Source organism: Dreissena polymorpha, chromosome 9, assembly GCF_020536995.1.
Source record: "Dreissena polymorpha isolate Duluth1 chromosome 9, UMN_Dpol_1.0, whole genome shotgun sequence".
Classification (NCBI taxonomy): domain Eukaryota; kingdom Metazoa; phylum Mollusca; class Bivalvia; order Myida; family Dreissenidae; genus Dreissena; species Dreissena polymorpha.
The window spans coordinates 14,405,848-14,421,126 of record NC_068363.1 but is presented as its reverse complement, the minus strand read 5'-3'; positions in this window follow the sequence as shown (position 1 = coordinate 14,421,126).

Here is a 15,279-nt window from a genome sequence, read left to right as displayed (position 1 = left end):
CTGCACAGTCAAATACTCGATTTCATAATCATTTCATATATCCTGGTACAACCTGTTTTCGACCGCTTAAGACTTTTTTTAGAAAATCGATTACATCAACGAAGAGATACATATTTTACTTTAATGACAATGAACTTGATACTCAAAACAAAGTATAAGAAAATATTTTTATAGACTTACCTGTTTGTAGTATTTTTTTATTTCACAATTCTTTTATCAAGCCAAAATCGCAATTTTTATTTTCATCCAACCTGTTTTCGACCGCTTTCAGATCATTCAAGTTTTTCCAACTATACTGCACAACAAAAGTTAGTACACACATACAGTTGTTTAAAAGTGCTTTAAACAACAGTAACTATAATCTAAAGTAATTTAAACTGTAATAAACTGTTTTATTGTGAACATATTTTGAACATATTTACTGCACTTGTTTAATTTCATATTCATGTTAATTGGTTGAGCACTTGGGGCACAAGAAGTTGTCTCCCCTTCTGATAACTGATAGTTGTGCAGAAGGACAGGTGGACCCAGCCAGAACACTTGTCACACTTTCCCCATTTCACTATTACAATGTATGGCCTCTTACCTAGGTCAGGGCTAAACTTTTTTCAAACAATGCATTTATCAGAGTCTGTTATTTCATCCTCAGAACTTTCACTTTCAGTCACTGTTCTTATAACCTTAGGTTTTTGGCACAACCAGATACACTTGGTGTGGGATTGATATTTTCTTTATTTGCATCTTTTGAACGTTTGTTACTTTGTTTATGTTTATGTGTCTGAATTTTGTTAAGGACTTCAGACTCAGTAACAGCTTGTCCACCTACAACTTTGCTTAGTGTGTTTCTTGTTTTTTTTGCTGTGTCAACATTTTGTAAAATCTTGCCCCCACGCTCCTGTAAAAACTGTTCTGCCGTTTCATTATTCTCACACGGTTCAGACCCTTTACTACATGCATCGCCTGCAGCTGTAACGTGAAAACAGGTTGATGGGGCCACTTGGTGATCAGATATCACATTTTTGTTGAATGGGTAAACACCACTCTTACGAAAGGTGGCTTGAATGTTGGTAGCTGTGAGTGTTGAGCTGTACACTTTACATGCTTAACTGGCAACATCGTATCTGGATAGTGAACGACCCCCAGATGCTCTTAAGTTACTGTGTAGAGTTGCGTTCCAAGCAACCTCAAAGGGTCCAAAGCAGCTAACATCTAGGGGCTGTAACAGATTGCTGCAATGAGGGGGTAGTACAAAAAGGATAATATGTTCCTGTTTAGCCCAATGTATTAGGTCCAGTGAAATGTGACTACTGTGGCCATCATAAAGTATCAGGACTGGTTCATCTTGTGATCGTGGGGGTAAGTATTTTAAGACATGCTCTTTCACATAATCAGAGAACACCTCTGTATTAGACCATCCTGTTGGGGAAACAGTTCCATTTGTACCAGGTGTCACACCATATAACAGACTTGGCTGCATTCTCTGACCTGGAAAAACAAAGTAAGGAGGCACTTGCTGACCTACCCCATTTACACAACCAATGACAGTTACATTTTTACCTCTGCTACCTGTCACAGCAGGAGTTGTGCCATGCTTTGATGAGACAATTTTTGGTGGTTTGTGTTCAAGACTGAGCCCCTTCTCATCAATATTGTACAACCTATGGGGTTTTGTCAAGAGATAATATTTAACAAGAATTTCTTGTAATTTGTCAAAATATTTATCAAAAGCATCTCTTGTAGCACATCTTGCCCGGGCTATATCAAGACTTCTGGGTTTTTTCACCTTTAGTGCTGGCCACCGGTCCAAAAACTTGTACAGCCAACGATCAGTTAGAGGTTTATCTCTTGGTCTCAGGCCTAAGATGAATGCAAAGTCACTTGCAAGGTTAATAGTCTCTTGCCTGGTGCCATAGTTTGGATGTGACTTGCCAGTAGAGACTCCTGATCAAGGGTAAATAGTAAGTCAGGGCCTGGTTTTACAGTGTCAATACTGATTCTCCCATGCAATCTGTCAATAAGGGTTGTTTTGGGGACATTGAAATACAAAGCTGCCTTTCTTATGGACATTTGATGGTCTTTTACAGCCATAAAGGCCCTTTGTAAATCATCAAGGTCATAGGATGACCTATAGGGGCCACGAACAGGATCAGTTTTCTGAAAAAAAGACCAATTATGTTATGTTTTAATATGTTCAATAGAATGAATATATATATATCAATTACAATCCAATTAGTTGTTATAAAATGGTTTTCTGATAAGGTTTAGGGGTTATCAAAACACCTTATTTTTTGTGCGCAGTATACTATTACTACCAAACGACAATCTAGCTGGCCCTGGAAAAATATGAAAAACACCTTCGTTACGAGAGCGAGAAAATCGGTCAAGTATAAAGCGCGTGAAACCGTTCTAGAAGCTATAGATAATTAGGGATTAGTAAAAACAACGTAAAATGCATCATTTGATATTAAAATGAAACAATTTTACCGGTCGGATCTCAATTTTACGTCATTTAAACCTGGATGACATTTCACTGACACTTGTAAACAAAATCTGCGCGCGACGTCCGGAAACTGTTTTGTTTTACTTATGCATGCATAATTTATCGGGGCCGGTCGAAAACAGGAAGTGGTCGAATACGGGTTGTGGCAGGATAGTGTATTTATTATTTTTCTTTCACTGTCTAACTCTAAGTCATGCATTAGCCCCTAAACATATAAGTTCGTGCACCTTAAACTTCAAAGGAATATCTTTCATGAAAAATCATTAGACAATAACTAAACTTGATATATACTTTATGATTTATCTTTTGTTTAACAAATAACGAGTGAAATATGTTGGTTGACAGATGATAATAATAATGGAGTTACGTACCTTTAAACATTCAAGTACATCGTAGTCTGCGTCACACAGAATTACCTTATAAGATCGTGCACCGATTTTGTTGACGTCACAGCGAGGCCCTAGGATGTGTTTGTAATAACCGATATATGTTTTTGTGAATATGTGTTTATTTATATTAAATATGTGTTGTTTTAGATGATTTTCGTGAATAAACTGTATTGAAGAGAATGGTTTAAACAAAACTGGTCTTCATAAAAACGAAATATTACCTGTGATAACTGTATTCAGAGGTCTAAATAAAGTGAATATTTACTAACGGAAAATAGCTAAATAAAATTCTATTCACAATGAGGCCATTAAAAGCTGTCACCCCTTCTAATGACAGTTGTTTTATGGCATAATCCCAAATTGACGCAGTGAGAACATTTATCGCAATATCCCGGTCACGAACTTAACTTATGATCTCGTGTCATCATTTTTGGGGTAAAATTTTCCGCATACACAGCATACTTTAATCATATTGTAATGCAAAGAACTGAGAGCACAAAAAAAATTTGAGACGGGCCTCCAAGGGAAACTACAACATTTTACGATCAAAACATTGACAAACATAGCCGTCTGGTGAATGAAATGTGCAGATTTTAAACATTGTTTAGGCTATTTCTTTGGAACGAGGTCAGAAAAACGGACAATTTATATCCTATTTATTTTTTTTTCCTCATGATTGTTGTCTTATCGGCTGTGGAAATTCTCAAGTTACAAAAGTGAACCGTTTTCGGGCGCGTGCGTTCGAATGTTGCTTAGAGGTTTACGTCATAAAAAAGTGCACGATCTTATAGGGCTGCACGAAGTTATCTGAATAGAGGATACATTTAAATTTAAAGGTGGTAAATCACATTTGAGTATGATTTCAACATGACCAAACTTTATTATCTCATCAAAAATTATATATCAGTTGTTATATTCTATATATCTATTCTCTTAGACTTCTATTGAAAAAAATACAAGAATTTAGCTTAATTTTTATGCCTCACAAAATGGCATGATTCAAACAAATATTGCTACCTTTGACAATATCTCATAGTGAGGGAGATAGTGCCCTTATTGACGGGTCCTACTTAATGGTGCTATGACGCACAAAGACACACAAACACGCACAAAGACCCACAAAGACGCACAAAGAAACACACAGACGAACACAGACGCACAAAGACCCATTAATAATATAATATAATAATGCAAATCAACATTTTTGAAAAACAATTGTAAAATACTCAAGCAAAGACACACAACGACGCACAAAGACACACAACGACACACAAAGACACACAAAGACATACAAAGACATACATAATACTCATTATTAATACTTTACATTATGTTAATGCAAATCAAACATTTTTGAAAACAAAATGTATAAAATACCCTGGCAAAGACAAACAACGACGCACAAATTACATTGATGGTCACCGTGACCAGGTGTTAGAAAGAGATGTGTTAGCTGTACTGTGCCTCCATTCACCACTTTTAGAAGGTTATTTTACGATATTGTCCAAAGTTGTAAAAGCTCAAATATTTTTGCTTGAATAAAGTTACATGTAGGTTCATTAATTCATGCAGTTGTTGATATGTTTTTGGTTTCGAAATTTGAAAATCATATCTCTTTGGACTTGTTTTTATTGTCGTTTATGCAATACTCTCTATAAAGCTATTCATTTCATTCAACAGGGTGTAGAAATGCTCACTGTGTATAAAATTAATATCCATATTTTGCACTGAAGCTGGAACGTTTTGTGGGAATACATGTAGAGATGTGCGCGTTTTACCCCATAATTTACGATTAACGGGTAAAGGACAAGTTTATTAAAATATGCGCATTCATGGTCCAGTGTACAACGTTTTAAGCACTTAACACAATAATTAATAATAAGTCTGCGCGGCTAATGAAAATCATAATTGACACCAAGACAAATCACCTCTGCATACTTCACCACGTTCTTCGACGTGTTTGGGATTAGGGACATGTGTCAGAAATCGTCTAGTATAAATCATTCAATAAAATCAACACGACAAATCTACGTGTACTTAAAATGACCGATATTTTAAATTTCAAGAGCTGTGACGTCACTTTATATTTAGCAACGTAGACAGTGTGAAAAATGTACGCTCGCTTTGCGCTCTTTTTTCCCATTAATTGTCAGTGTAGAGTTCGACATATAAGGCCTCCGAAATAATAATAAGATAGAAATCGGCATCGCCTAAGTAGTTGATTTACTAATTAACCTTGCCAGTGGTTTTCGCGTTTGGATTATCGTTTATCTTTTCATTTATCTCATTTTTGTGAATGCTTTGCAAAATGGTATATAGTTGAAAATAGACTGCAGGCACATCTTCTGTATTATATTCTACAGGCCTGAGTGTACACTTTGGTATTTGAAACTGGGTGTCTACAGATAAACACAAGTTGGCGTATAAAAAAGAATATGATATAAAATGAACTGGATGGCTTCAACGACAAGCTGACACGAACATGTCATTAAAATGCAAACAAGATAACTATTAATGCAAAGCATCAAAGGGCGTCGGGAATTTCAGTGTAAAAGGCACTCAATGAAGTTACATGGAACGATTTTTTCTACTGTAAATATTAATATATTGGCCGATTATTTAAAACAAAAAAGTAAAAGATACTGGTATAACCATTATCTATGATTTTGTGTTATAACCCCCAAATAACCATTATCTATGATGTTGTGTTATAATCCCCAAACAACCATTATCTATGATTTTGTGTTGTAACCCCCAAATATTTCATAGTTCATTTTATTTACATTGGTTTCTTTCTTTTACTGGCATCCGTGTGCAGTTTTCATTAATGGAACAGAACTGTGTAGGTTTTAACAAATCTGCTTCATCTTGTAAGCGTAATTTTATATTTTTCTCAACTTCAAGGGGAGATGATTCTGAACTTATTCTTACGTTGCTCATTTACGATAGGGGTTGAGTACTCATTGATATGAAGCGAGCGTGTAACCACTACACTACGGATCCGCTTGAAAAATCACCTTCTAACTAAGATATTAATAAATGACTGTAGTGTAACGGTTATCAATAAAGCAATAAAGCGTGTAATCGCTGTCGTCTTGTAAAATTGAAAAAAAATACGCGTTAACCAACACTCGAACAGCAAAAGTCTGCGCTATTGTTACAAAAACCATAAAATAAATATATTTTGATTATGTTTTGTTTTTATACAAAACCAGAAAGTTTCACCGGTTCGCGTATTTGCCCAGTCCCTGTGATCTTTTATTATTGCCCAGTCCCTGTAATCAGTTATTAATTAAAAGAATTAGCTTTGCATTATTGGCAAAAATGTTGTAGTAAATGTAATAGGCACAAATGCAGTACTTATTTACACTAATTTACAAAAAAAAATCACCACTATGCAAGATATTCTTACAACAAAAATATATACATTGATCCGTAAAATAACTTCTCCTCCCATAAGCGAAAAAAAACCTATTACATACGAGTCGCCGCACTTCAGTGCGACGCCATTAATATAAACTGGATACTTAGCTTTTGTGTCCTATTGAAATAACTATTCTCAACTTTCGCAATAAAACGTCACCGATATGACTTAAAGATATGTTTTATTTTTACAAACCTGTAAAATATATGCCGTGAGAACATGTTGTCTATCATTAATCTTTAATCTTTAAATACCACTATAGAAATGTACAACTCAAATACCAAAACTCTGGGCCTTGTGCTTTTAGAACAGCAGATGTACAAATGAACTTTACTTTTAAAGTTTTCAATTACCAAAACATCCCTTGCAGTGTAGCTTATTTTGATCGCAGTGTTATAATTTAAATAAATGATGTACAGCGCCACTACATGCAATTCTCTACCTGCCACTATGGGGCAGTTACTATAAATTATAGTTAAACAACACACAAAAAAAAACAATATTAACTTACACTAAATGAATAAACAAATTTCGGATTTTAAAATCAAAAGATGTCATCTAAATGTTACTTGTTTGCAAAACTTTTAAACTGGAAAGTGGCTTTAACTCAAAACTGTTATCAGATTTCACAATATATGGCTTCAACATAAAAAGGAAAAACTGACATGGGATTGGTTTTCACAATAATAATTATACTAATAATGAAATATATACCCGTTTCTTAAAAACGGTCATCTGTGAAAGAAATATGGAAACCTTTTCTCCACCATCTCAATATACCTCTGCATCCAAATAAAAGAACAAAGGAAATTAATAGCAAGAGATGTTTGTAAAACATGGATCCCTCAACTCCCACTCCCACCCATTTTATTATGTATATTCACTCAAGTTATAAATTAGCCAGCAAAGGAGTTTAGTACATTGTTAAAGTTCCAATGCCGATATTATAACGAAAAATGCTATTTTATAAATATGTATATTCTAAGACGATTGGAATCATCGAGAACAATGGCAAAACATTGGGTTGTGATGTCATTTTTACACAACGCGCATGACACGGAAACTCGTCCATTGTTATTACGGATCGAAGCGTGAACACTTTGCGCTTTACATCAACGTTGACACTCAATATCATTAACGAGAAAAGAATATTGGATGCAGCCATGTTTGGCTGAATTATTGATCTTTGTCTGTTTTTAGCTCACATGAGCACAGAGTATTTAAGGTGAGCTATTGTTATGGCTGTCGTCGTTCAATGGGCAATGTTTGGTGTGCTTCATTAACTGTAAGCATGTTTCTACTATAGAGGCCATATTTTTATTAAATATTGATTAACTTTGGTCAGAAGTTTGACAATATGTGCGCCATGTTTAAATATAGGCGACATCTGAGCTAACCTTTCAGGTAAAAAACATTCTGAATTAATTATTTGATAATTACTACAAATAGTGCAATGTTTATAGATACTATAAAATGTGATTGATTCAAGCAATCAAAGGATGTGATCAAATGTGATTAACCATATTTAAAACATAAATTCAAATAAGATATAAATAACTTTGAGGTGGTTGACGTGAGTTGACGTGACAGTCGCTACCTTTAGTACGGTGGCTGACTTGACAGTATCTACCTTGAGTAGGTGGGTGACGTGATAGTCGCTAACTTGAGTACGCTGGGTGACGTGACAGTCGCTAACCAAAATGACTTTTAAACAGTAGTTAGGAATATACAAATTAATTAAATCCTAGAATTTTGGTACTTGAAAAATCTATACTTACAAGTGTAAAATTATCAAAGTATTATATCAATGGTATTGAATAACATGTTTTGGTGGGTGACATAATTATCGCTGACCTACCTTGCATTTATTCCTCAATTATGGTAATTTTAAATTACTTTGCCAAGGACATACATACTAGATTTTTATATATGTCCTTGGTATATACCAATCTTTGTTTGCTGCACAATTTGTTTATAGTTTCATGTGTTACGCAACTTTCATCTTCGATATATCTTCTCTTCAAGCATACATAATTATCGAAGTATAGGTCACTTTATGGTTTAGATAATTACTTATAAAAATATTAGAGTTATTTAGTTACAACTTCAAAGACTGTTCTGTTGCTCTTATCCACAGTTGGTATTCGAACCATATATATTTTAACAGATTTTGTGATTTTATGTCAACTATACACAGTCGGCAAATTAGCACCATTTTTACTAACAGAAGCTTTTGTGGGCTTTTCAAACATTACCTCATGTGAGCTTTTGAACTGAAAATATACTGTTCTAAATCATAACAAAATATCAAATAAATGAAATTCTTTGTAAAATTTTCCTAAGCAAGGTAATCATGCTATTATACAGCATTGCAGTTTACCTATATATTTTTCAAAAGGTCAGATAGCTTAAATTGGTACAAGCCAGGCCAATATCATATGATCATTATCATCACATGGCTCATGGGTAGATTCGGGTTCGAATTCCGATCTGACCGTCGTAGGTAAACCTGTGGTTGCAAGGCTGGAACCTGATAGTGTGTCAATCTGTTTTGGGCGGGGGTTTGGGCTAAAAGTTCTGTTCATCAGGTAACATGAAACCCTTTAATATGGCCCGTTTTTTGTTAAATTGCTGATTAACATAATAATTAAAAGTTAATTTCCTTATTTTATTATACCAGTGCCTATATTATTACCAGTTTTTACGAACTCAACGTTCCTCTGTTAGAAGTGTCTATAATAATTTTATTTAAATATCATCTTTATTTAAGTTTTCTGTTAGCTCCTTCTAATAAACATTATTCGAGCTCGCTGTGAGGCTTTGCCTTATTTCATATTATTATTATTATTTATTATTATTATAATTTTATATAATTTTATTATTTATGGTCGTCTGTTTACAACGGAAATTCAAAATTGCGTACTGCGCATGCGTGAATGGAAAAGTATAATTTTTTACCATTCCGCGCGTGATTGCTAAGGTAGCGAGCGACAGATTTTTTTAGCGGGCGACAGTATGTTTTAGCGGGCGACAGTATTTTTTGGACAGTAAATTTTTTCCCGCTGGGTCTGACAGTATTTTTATGTCACGATGGCCTATGAGAGTTTAGCATTGTGAATAAAAGTGAGGTATAATAATACGATATGACTATCGCATTGTCGCCATCGTACTATCGTGTTGTCGTACTGTCGTCATCGTATTATCGCACTGTCTCCATCGTACTATTGCACTGTCGCCATCGTATTGTCGCACTGTCTCATTGTCGTCATCGTACTGTCGCATTATCGCCATCGTACTATCGCATTGTCGCCATCGTACTATCGCATTGTCGCCATCGTACTATCGCATTGTCGCCATCGCACTATCGCATTGTCACCATCGTACTATCGCACTCTAGCATTGTCGCCCTCTGAATTTTAATGTATAACCACGATGATACTAACGGTATTCCGTAGTTTTGAAATAGATTCGAATGATTAACGCCCTTTAAATGATAAACTTAAAATTCTTGGGCGTATGCAATATTGAATAATGCCTCGTTGAATAATGCGTCGGTCGGTCGGTATATCAAGTGATATGACAAATTTGTGAATTCATCATGTTATTGTTCAGTGTTTGTCGATTGCCTGTTAGAAACGTTTTAATGCAATGTATTACTGTTTCCTCTTAAAGTTTAAACACAATTCCTTTTGGCTATAAAGAAGTATTTGCGTATGCTGACTGTATACATACACGAAACGAAACGATTAACGTATTCAATTCATGTCACAGTATGTTGTTTTTCGCCCCGAGATATAATGTTATGATCATCGTTAATATATACATTTTATATCAAAATGAGAGAACAGCTGTATATGATATAGAAGTGATTGACAACAACTAAAGCTTTACTTTTATTGCGAACTATATTATATCGCTAAAACATGTGTTACATAAAAAAAATACTGGTGAAAAAGAAGGTTTTACGTGGGGTGAAAATGTTCCGACATTATGTCACTTTTAGATAGACAACATCATTAATGATATATGTGTGTGTATGTGTGTGTGATATATACCAATATGGAATGCAGTACAAACTGTATAATACGCAATAAGCAAAATGTATATAGCAAAAATAACCCCGTAAACAAGTGTAATAGTTAATAGGTAGTTGCGGTGCCATAAGGGATTAAAATAGTTCATATTTGTCCAACGTTGTCATTGTACGAAAAAAAAAGATGTTTCTATCAGGTTTTGCATAGATTACCTGAAGCTCAATCGAAAAATCGAAAACACCATTCATTTATTGTCTGGTTCTAAATACTTTTCGAAATTGGATTAATGTGCAGGTTACATGCAGGTTTCCATGAAGTAGAGGACAAGGCAAAAACGGCTTTTTCTGTGGGTTTTTATAAGGCAAACCGGGTACCGTTTGGTTTGGTGAATGCCCTCGCCACGTTTCAAAGTTTGATGGAGAGGTGCATGGGCGAGTTAAACTTGCACGATTGTCTCATTGACCTCATGATGTGGTGGCATTCATTAATGATTTCCAGTCCCATATTTCGAAGTTAGATGCCATTTTTAGTCGCCTTTAACAACACAATTTAAATCTCAAATGCTAAAAAATGTGAGTTGTTCAAGTAAAAAGTTATGTATCTTGGGCACGTTGTTTCAGAGAAGGGAATTGAGACCGATCCCGACAAGATTGAAGCTATCAAATCATGGCCTGTATCTAAAACAACCAAAGAGGGTAGACAATTTTTAGGATTCACCGGCTACTACAGCAGGTTCATAAAAGGGTATGCCAAAATTGCCCTTCTCCTTAATGATTTGTTGATTGGTCATGCAACGAAGAAAACACAATCACAATTGAGTAAAAACAAAGCCATGTTCAAATGATAACATTCGCAGAAGAACGCTTTAAACAAATTAGTCGCAGCGCTTACTCATCCCCATTCTGGCCTGCAAATTACCAACTGCCATTTATTTTTCGTACAAACGCCTCTGGTTCGGGTCTCGGCGCGTTAATGTATCAAAGGCAAAGGGATCCAAGGTGGAGCGGACGCGGCGTACGCCCCCCCCCCCTAAAATCGCCAAAGTAAAGTCAATTCACTTGATGTTTCACACTTAATAAGATCTAAATCACCTAACAAATTTTTGTTCTTTTTCGTACACAACATTTCCCACTAATCACAGACAATCGCTAAATGTTTTAACTTTAGACTCTCTGTCGCCCGGTTTTTCAAGACGAACTTTGCGATTCTGATGTATCCCTCTTTTTGCACATTGATTCTCTTTTCGCTGCATTTTATGTCAACAAAGATGGATGCGCCAACGCCAAAACGAGCGAAAGTGCAGAAATTGTTTTCATGCTCTCCCCCTCCCTGCTGTATTCGCCACAAGCCTGATAACCGTCAGTGTGTTCTTAATAGCATTTCTTCCGACTATATCCATCCGTACTACGTATAAACTATGCACTTTTTGGCATTATAAGAAGTTAACTGGTTCCCCGTTGAATATAACTGTTAACTCCGTTGACTATAATATACAACAGGTACAGGCTAATGTGTCGGCGATTTTAATTGGATAACGCGAAGGCCAATCGGTAGCGCCGTTCGTAACGTGACGTTAGAATGTTATGGTTCGCTCGCGGCATTCCCCAGATTATTTTTTAAATCTCTCTATCATTCCGTTGATAACTAGATCAAATACAAAGATTCACATGCTCACAAATTAAGAATTTCCACTTATAATTAACGCGAGGATATTATGTATCATGTAGTACTCAAGTTTCATATGTATAATGAATCTTATTTGACTAGAACGAGCTTTTATTCTTGCCTGTCAGCTGTCAAAAAGTTCGGGAAAATAAACCGGAAATGGTACAAGAATTACTTCCCCTGACATGTTTCTAAAAATAACCGGTTGTACCGATCCCTATATAGAGAGTAGCGATAGATAAGGGGAGGTAACCAATCTATATAAGAAGGTACTTTGATGAAAGTACATAAGGCGTGACGTGCTCGAGAAGTGGTTGTCAAAGCCTTCAAAATCACTAAAATCGTGGAGCTTCCGTCGGGCTTCGCCCCTTGGACCGCCCCTGCAAGGTGGCACTGATCGTGTAATTTCCTACTCAAGCCGTAGTTTGAAGCCGTCAGAGACACATTACCCAGCTCATAAGTTGGAGTTTTTATCTCTCAAATGGACGGTTACTGAGAAATTCAGTGACTATATGTATGGTTGTCAATTTCAGGTCTTTACGGATATCAATCGTTGACCTACGTGCAAACAACAGCGAAGCTTGACGCAACCGGTCATTGTTGGTTAGCAGCCCTTAGTAGCTACGATTTTAATATTAAAATACCGTAGAGGCATGAGTAATGCTGATGCTGATGTTTTTTCTAGGCGGCCGGATGTCCAAGGCTAATGATCCTGTTATTGGACTTGTTGCTACTCAATTGCGAAACGGAACAAGACCATCCTCTTAGCGGGTCAATTCCGATCATAATGCTCTATCGAAATACCTCAGGTGTTGGGATACGCTTTTTCTTCGTGATGGTGTAGTATACCGCCGTGGCAAGATAATGACCACACTTTCTTTCAATTCGTTTTGTCCACTGATCTACGTGATGACATTTTCAGATGTTTACATGACGACCTGTGTCATTAAGGTCGGGACCGAACAACTTTACTTTTCAAACAAAGGTTTTTCTGGCCAGGTATAGACAGCTTGATTAGAGATAAGGTTGAACTATGTGCTCGATGTATAGATGCAGAAAAAAACACTACCGTCCAACACTAAACTTGTCAATATTAACTCGACTGCAACGATGGAATTGATTTGTGTAGATTTTTTGTCCTTGGAAACATCAAAGGGCGGATACGAAAACATTTTGGTGATCACAGATCACAGATCATTTCTCTCGATACGCACACGCCTTTCTAACTAAAAATCAACTAGCTAGAAGAACAGCTTAAATCATTTTCGAAAATTTCATTCTGTACAACGCTTTCCCCACACGTATACATTCAGATCAATGATCAAATTTCGAGTGACAATCAATATAGCCCACACGCTAAGAAAACAAGATTCTTGCACCACAATCTATTACTTCCCTTACCATACGAAAACAATTCACAGGAAAAATCCTCAAAATATATCATCCCGGCCCTTCGCAGTAATAACGAGCCGCCCAAGCAAATAAATAAGTGACCAACCCGAGTTCGTAAATACCCGAAATGGTAGCTCTCTGGTGAATACATGTTGTAAATAGTGTTGTACAATATGCGTTAAACATAAAAATGCATTTCAAACACAAAATCGATGTTTTAAAACGCATATTAAGTTGTAACGATTATGTGACCTATTATTGTTAAACACTGAAAGTAGGTGCAATCGTGTATAGTGTATATAGGTACATAAATATTACTTATTTTATTAATCTTGCTTATTCGTAAAACTCATACGAAGTAGATTTTTAAAAAAAGATAAATTGTTAACATCATTTTATGTATGCACGAGATTTTCAAATGGAGTTTATTTCCATTTCAGTGTGCGAGAAAGTGATACAGCGAGTAGTTTTGCTGTGAGATGTCGACTGTAAAAAAAACTTGTAAATGTTCAACATGATACGGTTTAAACGTAGGTTTAACTGACTAGAATTTATTTAATTCAGAAGTTATTAATTTTGCATTAGTAAGATTATTATTTCTAATTTAGATACGTAATTGCGTCGAATTGGTAATGATTATCCATGTACATTGTCATTTTTGTGAGTGTCATGTGATATTGTTGTTATTGTTGTGTTCTGTGTCTTTGTTGCTCATATAATCGTATTTCGAATCGCGGCAACAAATATATAGCACTGCATTAAATACTTATAAGCGGGAGTATGTCGTGTGTCTTATAAATGTATAGTTATTTCAAAATAAATGTCGCGGGCGACATTTGAGAAGCAGCGGGAGTATGTCGTAGGGTACTAATTATTCGCAAAACATCCAGACTACTACATAATAAATTTAAATACATTTCACTGGTCAAAGGGAAGCAACCTAACAGTTTAACCGTATGCATGAATTACTAACATTAGAGTTATCTAACCCTGGCTCGTGATTCAAGTGTGCGTAAATTTCAACTGTCATAGATTAACGTATTTCTAGTTTTGGGAGAGAATGATATATTTTCTCAGGTAAACTATCCCTTTTATTTTATAACTATTAAATAAAATATTATTGTCACATGTATGTACTGTTTGGTATTGACTGCAGTCGTTATAAATAATGCGTTTATTGTATTTTATTTTACCTAGACTCGCCGTACCTATTGTGCGTCTATGTGTATTATTTTATCGTTTTCTAAAGATATGAATTCCTGTCCATTTTTATCACATGCTATACCCTGTTTCCCATGTAATACAACCATTACATATTTTTTTTGAATTACACATGTGTAATACAACATTTTTAAGCGTTTTCTTTGGCTTAGTTTTTGTTTATTGCCCAATCGCATTTTGTTATTTTGCTGAAATGACGTTGTAACGTAAAATGACGTCACGAAATGTAAACATTATTCGGGATTAATCATTATGTTTGCGTAACTATTTATTTTATTTGCTCATTTAAAAGCATGTGCTAAAAAGATCTGACACTCGTTGTCATGGCATACCATATTTTAATAAACTCGTCCAGAAAATTCGTTAGTAAGCTCGTCAAAGGCTCGCTAACTAACAAAATTCCTGAACTCGTTTAATAAAATATGGTATGATATGACAACTCGTGCCAGATCCTTTATGTATATTTTATTTAATTTTCGTTTCAGATGGGATAGTCCCTTTCATAAACATCGATAAACGGTCAATACTAGAACACAACATTAAAATATATTAACATTGCTTATGTGTTGGGTCAAAATAAGTCCTCGAAGAGCACGAACCCCGAAACATGCAATATTATTGACGTTTTTGACGACAGAAGCGACCTTTTTGACA